This window comes from Grammomys surdaster, unplaced genomic scaffold (genome assembly GCF_004785775.1).
Source record: "Grammomys surdaster isolate TR1022 unplaced genomic scaffold, NIH_TR_1.0 169, whole genome shotgun sequence".
Taxonomy (NCBI): domain Eukaryota; kingdom Metazoa; phylum Chordata; class Mammalia; order Rodentia; family Muridae; genus Grammomys; species Grammomys surdaster.
In genome coordinates this window covers 17,165,195-17,172,982 of record NW_021604617.1, presented here as the reverse complement: position 1 = coordinate 17,172,982, position 7,788 = coordinate 17,165,195, and positions in this window count along the sequence as shown.

Genomic DNA, 7,788 nt, shown 5'->3' with positions numbered 1-7,788 from the left:
ATTTAATTTATTGAGGAACTTCCTAGCATTTTATGTGTTTTATTATCAAGCAAGGAAAATGACCACGTGGACAGTTTGGAAGCACTTTGGATGCATTAGTCTGATAAATCCTCCAGGTAAACGCTGAACCTTGCATCAGCCTATAAGAAACACTGTCACCTTGAGCAGTTCATACATTTGTGGGCCTCATTCTTGAGATGTCTGGAAATAGAAACTCAACCATCTTAATCTTTCTCTTCCCCAATCTTGGTGTCAAGACACTCGCTCTTTTCCTTGACTGAAGCCCTTGGCTGGATTCTAGCCTCTACAGGCTGAAACCCTGCAATTATTATTTCTGCATCCCCATTATTGCTACTAATAAGTTTTAGGAAACCTCTGTCACTGTGCTACATCCATGAACTGGTTCCGGTTCAATATGGACTCTTATCCAGATCTACCTCAAATGCACTCTTTTGTCATCTCCACTGGTCACTCTGATATTGATGATGCTCATGTGTGGTGGTTTCAATATCCTTGGCTCAGGGGATGGCACTATTTGGAGGTGTGGCCTTACTGGAGGAAGTGTGTCACTGTGGGCACGGGCTTTAAGACCCTCCTCACTACCTGGAAGCTAGTTTTTTCTAGCTGCCTTTGGAACAAGAGCTGGAACACTCACAGCTACCTGGACACTGCTGTGCTCCCTCCTTGATGATACAGGACTGAACCTCTGAACCTGTAAGCCAGCCCAATTAACTGTTGTCCTTAAAAGAGTTGCCTTGGTCATGGTGTCTGTTCACAGCAGTAAAACCCTAAGTAAGACACTATGTCTATGCCCAAAGCCCAACCTGATAACATTCAGGATCCTCTTGTGATTGTCCAACTCACTCCATTTGAGACATAAACCTTCACAGAGTTATTGAGGTAAGAACAGAACATGTACAATCCAAATCTCTTTCCTTGTCTTCCCACAGAGGTTATGTTTGGTAGCACTGAATTGGCAATGGCTCTGATCTGAACCAACTTCACCTCATCAGAATTTACCATGTCTGTTCACTGTAGCTAGCATCAGACTCCTAATTTTTTTTTTTGAAAGAAGGAAAGGACAAAGAGTAAGATGTCTATGGTTCTCACTCTTTCAAGGAGGGAAAAATGCTTGCTGAAATGACTGATTAGAAAGTGAAACGGGCAATTATATGGTAATCTCACCAGTTTACATCAAGCATAAACAGAAGCAGAACATTTTGACTTCTTGTTTCTAATCCCCTTTCTTGTCCATATTCTTTTATTTTAGCCTATTAGTTTATTAATGTTTAATGCCCCATCTTGATATCAGAATCAGGTTCCTGATTTCTTAGTGACTCTAGTTCATCTTTATATTTTGTGGTTTATTTTAACTGTTTGCTTGAGAAAGACTCTCCTATAAACCAGGCTGGCCACACACTGAATATATAGCTAATGCTGACCTTGAGCTATCTCCTCCTGCCTCCACCTCATTATGATGGTAACTTAATACACATTTTAAAAGTCAGGTTTTACTCCATTTAAAAGAGTATCTGTGATTTAAAGAACTACTAACTGTAGCTTCCAAAGAGGTAGTTGTGAAGATTTAGTGGATTCTGTGTTGGCATAACTTGGTTTTAATCTTGGTTCTGTCTCATATAAGCTATCACACAGATGAATCTCAACCTTTGTTTCTTCACTTTTAAAAGGAGGTGGGCCCTTGGTTTTTTAGTATGCTCTGTGGAATAGTTTAACATTTCTACATGAACATATATAGCTAGGGAATACCAAGGCCTTCTTGGTCTGTGACTCACACACCAGGTAAGCAAGTAGAGGCCAGATAGCCATGAAGATAATGCTTGCAGGCTCCAACACTTCTTTCATGGCCAGCTATAGTGCTAGCCCAGGAAGAATGAGTCATAGTGAGTATGTCTTTTCATAGCTTCTTTTCTATGTGCTATAGACACATACACAGATATTCCCAGGTTTAGCCACAAGCGCCTTCCCAGATCTTAGAATCCAGAGGCCTAAAACAGAAAAGACATAAACTCAAAATAAGTACACAAGCCTTTGGGGGAGCCTGGCAGCCACCCTTAGAGCTTTAGCTCAGACAAATCAAGCAACCATCAAAACTATCATAGAAACAATGGGATTTTTACATTAATGTGTCTGTCAGAGTCCAAACAAGCTGTGTGATGGGCAAACCAAACCAAAGATGCTAACAATTGTGAAGAAGTGTTCATTTTACCAATTCTTTTTAAAATTGACTTTTTTTTCTTTTAGCAAAGGTTTATTAAGTCACACAAACAAAAGTCATTTGGATTAATTACTACATATACTTTTAAGAGGGTTCTTTCATTTTATTGTATTTCAATGAGACAAAGTATCACTATGTTATGTAGGCTTAGTTCGCTTGGCACAGGCCACTGTGGCTTCAGACTCACAGAGATCCACCTACCTCTGTCACTGACTGTTGGAACTAATGGTGTGTACTACCACACCCAGCTAGGTTTTATTTTTTTAATGCTTAATTCATTTAAGTAAATTACATTAGGTTTGTAAATCTATTATAAAACTCACATGCCTGTAGACCCAAAGTAACGGGTAGAAACGTGTTTTATGCTGTTATCAGTAAAACTTATATTCTTGCCTCAGGTCCCATAATTTAAGATGTATTACTTGAGTTTGATAAATGAGACAAAGTATGCTAAAGAAGATACCTTAAGATGTTATTTGCTCAAATTTCAAATAGTCAACTGTTTGTTGACTTGACTTGACATACTAAGGAGTATGTCATGGGGGCTTTTTAATTTTAGATTGGCTCTGGTTTTGACCATTTGGTTCATTTTAGGGCAATCCATAAACCAGGGAATACACAAACAGAAACAAACAAACAAACAAACAAAAAAGAATTGTCACCAACCTTCCTGGAGCCAAGGAGATCTTCTAAGGGAAGGAATTTAGAGATGCTCTGAATTTTCAGATGCTTGTTTTATTTTTCTTACAGGGATTGGGGATGGAGCCCAGGCCTTTGCACATACAAGGCAAGGCTATTGAGTTCTGTCCTTATCCCTGGATGCTTGGATTCAGGGTCATGGACAGCAACTAAGAAAAATAAATAAATAAATAAATAAATAAATAAATAAATAAATATTAAATAAAAATAAATAATAAAAAGGAAGAATATGACCACTCCTAGGTATGGTGGAGGAGAAGGCTTATTATTAGATAAAAGGGAGAGCATAGCCAGGGGCCGGACAACTGGGAGAGTCCAGAGTTAACAGGACTCTGAGCAGGACTATGTGAGGATCGGGAAGAGTGGGGGAAGAGAGAGCCAGGAGAGCGAAGGATAGACAAAAGGTAACCAACATGTCTGGACTACATAGTGAAGGGCAGCTGGGGGTAGGGCAGCCCAGCCCCTGGGCTGGAGGAGTTTAGGGTAGGGGGTATGCCAGCCATACCTTGTAACAGGTAGAGACACAGCAATCCTGGCCAGGTCTGCTTTGATATGTTCAATAGGGATCTCCGTTAGTTAGCTATTTGTCCCAGGTTCGAGACCCAACAGAGGTTTCTCTGAGATAGCTCGTAGATGTCGTCTTCTGAGACATTACTATGCAATCTGAGAATTACTTTTGGGGAATCATCAGTTGGTCTGATGTTTTGTTTGGTTGTATTTTAAACACCAGTTTCTCTTGTTGGGTTTTCTTCCCTTTCCTCACCCAAATGCTCAAATTAAACTGTCAAAATATCACCAAGCAGTTCGGAGTTTCTAGCCACCAACAAAACGAAAGCACACCCCCTCCCCACCACCCTTACATTAAGATGAAGCAAACCATAGACTCCTTACTTTGTTTTAATACCCGTTAGAGCTTGACTGTGAAAAGTCCCCTGCCAGTTCCCGTACTTGAATCCTCGGTCCCCAGCTGATGGCAAGAAGAGGATTAACCAGGAAAGACTGGCTATCTCAACCTTTCCAGAACCTGGGTCCAAACATTAGATTCGGAAGAAAGGAACTGTTTCTAAGAAGTCAGTTCAGAAGTCAGTGGTACAATGCTTGCTTTTCCACAAGGCATTAACTGCATGCATCAATGAGTGTCAGTGAATACTAGTGTTAACACCCTGACACCTCATCGTACAGGAGAAGATACTCACTGATGCGGTTAATGCCTCTTGAAAAAGCAAGCATTGTACTATTGTCTTCTGAATTGACTTCTTAGAAACAGTTCATGCCATCACTAACAGTTTCAAAAGCAGAAAAAAATTGACAAATCCATCTCCCTTTGATCTAAGTAAGCTTGGCATCTTTGGTCAGGTGATCAGATTGGCAGAAAAATCATACCTTTCAAATGTGCCATATCCTCTGCTTATATATTAATCATCAGAGACAAGAACAACCACTCTCCCACAAACTTTGTATCCTTGCAAGAGAGCTCACTGTCACAGAACACTAAGATGTCTTTGATTTTATGTGTATGGTTAATCCTTAGAAATCCACTAGGATGACTAATGTTATATTGAATATCCCTAGCAAAACCCCAGGTGTGGAGATTATTATGATCTTCAGAGCCACCGCTGAGTTAAGTATTTGTAGAATCATTACTTAGCAAATGCTGACAAGATACTTAGGGTTTGTTGTCTTTGCTCTGTTCTGTTCTGTGCACAAACGTCGTGACTCTGGAACTGGAGAGATTGCTCAGTTGTTAAGAGCACTGGCTGCTCTTTCAGAGGATCTGGGTTCAGTTCCCAGCACCCATATAGTAACTCCAACTCCTCAGGATCTGATGTCCTCTTCTTGCCTCTGCAGTCACTGCATGCACACAGTACACAGGTATACATGCAGACAAAGCACCCATACACATAAAAATGCAGTCTTTTAAAAATACACAGCTCAGGCACAATGAAGCCCTGACTTCCAGGTAAACTTCAAACAAAGTCCCCCACACTTCTACCTCAGGCACATATCCCCTGCCTCCATCTTAGCCCACACATGACTTTTCCTGCAACAATTTCCTGTGTGCCATAGAGGATTCACCTCTGTGCGATGCCTGAGTGATGCTACTCACCTCCAGCCACTTTGGATGGCTCTTCCACATCACCTCTTACACTGCAGTATTTCCTTTTAAAGACTTATTTCTTTTTATTTTAGGAGTATGTGCGAGGACCCATGTACGCGTATTGTGTACCACATGCATATCTGTACTCGTGGAACCCAGAAGGGGACGTCAGATCCATTGGAACAAGAGTTGTAAGTGGTTGTGAGCCGACTGCCATGGGTCTTCTGGAACCACTGATCCATCTTTCCAGCTCTATAACATCACTCTTTTGAAGAGTATAAATCCGTGGTGTTTGATCAATGCACAGAAATATGAAACTGTAACCATTCTCTACTTCCAGATATTTCCTCCATCCTCAGATGTAAGCTGTGTGCTTGTTTTTCTAGTCCCCACTTCCCAGAACACTATTCTGCTTCCTGTCTCTGAGGATGTGATTGCTCTGGGCAGGTCACATTAAGAAAACCAGAAACTAGGTGGCATTTTGTGTCCATTTTCATATAAGATAATATCTTAAGATTCAGCAAAGTGTACAATAAATCAGAACGTCACTCATCCTCAGGCCAAATAATATTCCACGGTCTGGCCACAGTATCTGTCTTAGTTAGGGTTTCTATCGCTGTGAAGAGGCACTGTGACAATAAAAACTCTTATAAAGGAAACGTTTCACTGGGGTTCGCTTACAGGTTTAGAGGTTCAGCCCATTATCAGCCTGGTGGAAAAGAGTTGCTGAAGTGACTGAAGATATTAAAGGAGGAGCCATCATAATCTTGCTGGTGGCTCAAGTGAAGGCCACTCTCTGTTACTACCAATCCTTCTTTATCTTGTCAATCATCAATTTGCTTTTTTTAAAAACTCACTTCATTGATGATTCTATTTTTCATCCAAGTCTTTTGAAATGTTTGGGTTTTTTTCTTAAGAAATAGGGAGGGAATTTGACAGGGCCACTGGCCAGACCACAACGTTTGCAAAGGTTAGGCCCTTAGCTAAGACTCATGCTATGTAAGGGAGGTTCTCTGAGAAGTTTCTGTGCAGAGGAGCTGTTTGGTATTCCAACAAGCAGTTTTAGCATTGCTAAAATATAATTCATCAGAATCCAAACGTAAAAGCCCTGGAAATACTTGGCAGTTTCTTTCCTGTTCATCTGATCGTGTCCTTGTGTGTTCTTGGCTAAGGGACAACGTGGGATCCATGCTGCTGAGAAGATCATCAAGAGAACAATGAGAGACCATTTCCAGGGCACGGGGGATAACTCCTTACCAAACTCTCAAACACAGCTTACCCCTCTCAGCTCCCCAGAGAGTTGCCAGACCTGCTCAAGGAGCCTCAACTCTTACATTTTCACACTCTGCTTCTTCACCATCTTCAACGCCCACCGTAGCCACACACCAGCATTGCCTGACACTAAATCACCGACTGATACCACTGACACTGATACCACCTATAGGACATCATCACCAGAGCCGTTTGGTGACTTGGTATTTTTCTTAACTTACATGTTCCTTGTTGAGTTTCTACAAATATCCCTCACAACTAGAAGCTGAAAGCTGGATGAGTGAACAGCTGGATGGATCCTGACATCTCCACTGGTTCCCTTTCCCTTCGCCATTCACAAAGCTGCCGCGGTTCAATTACACCGAAGCAAAACATGGAGTGGGTAAACTATAAGACTTTTCTGTGAATAGAGACTGGAGTCCTTGGTGACTAAGAATGGAAGTTCTCTAACTAGAAGGTGCTAAGAGGAAGAAGGAGCTTCTTGGTTCCCCCTTTCTGTCCACATCTGTTAGACTCTGGTAGTTTATTCTAAAACAAACTTTAAAAAAACAAAGGAAAAGGAATTTCTCTTTTGCAACAAACCGTGCAGGCTCTTCAAAGTCAGTGTGACTGTGACTCCATGCTTCAACACCAGAGGGCGCACTTTCCAGAATAAAGTGACACACAGACCCTGATCTAGCACAGGGCTTCAGTCAGCTTTAGGTGACTTCTCCAAATGAATTCAGCCTAGCCTCCTTAGCCTCTCTCCTCTCTTCTACATCTCAAAGTCTTCGATCGTACTCGTGCCCTGTTCTAGAGAAAGACTCCAGAATCTTCTAGAAGCGGCCGCTTCTTCTAGAAGTAAGGACACCATGCTTCCTCATGTTCGATTTTCTCTTCTAGTGAGGCTTCTTCCCCACAGAAGCTGCACGTCTCGGGGTCACCTTTGGCTTCCAGGCTCCCATTTCAACTCTCACACTTCAAGCTCCGGTGTTGAGCTGTCATGGTTCAGTGAATCTCCCTCACTTTACCATCTCCTGCTCCTCCTCGGATTCCTTAGCTACTCTCACTCAATTTACTCAATTTACCGTCCCCCCACCACACACACACACACACACGCACACACACACACACACCATCTCTATGCTTAGCTCATAGAAATCTCCTCAGTGAATCACTAGTTTCTGGAACCACACACTGTGGTTCCTGTCTCTTTGGGTGCTACATTTCTTTGAGGTAGTAAATGTTTATTGCTTTAAGTCGCTAAACTTTAGCACAGCATCTTCTGAGTCAGTAGCTAGCACCCTCACAGATATCCTTTTGACCTCTTGCCCAGAAAACCATCCCTAGAATGGGGCTGCTGGCTAAATTCTACCTCCTACAGATATATATATATATATATTTTAAACTCAGGACACCTGTCAGTGTGATGTCATCTGGAAAGATGGTCTCTGCAGAGGTAATCAAGCTGAGGTCATATCTGATAAGAAAGTTCCCAAATGTA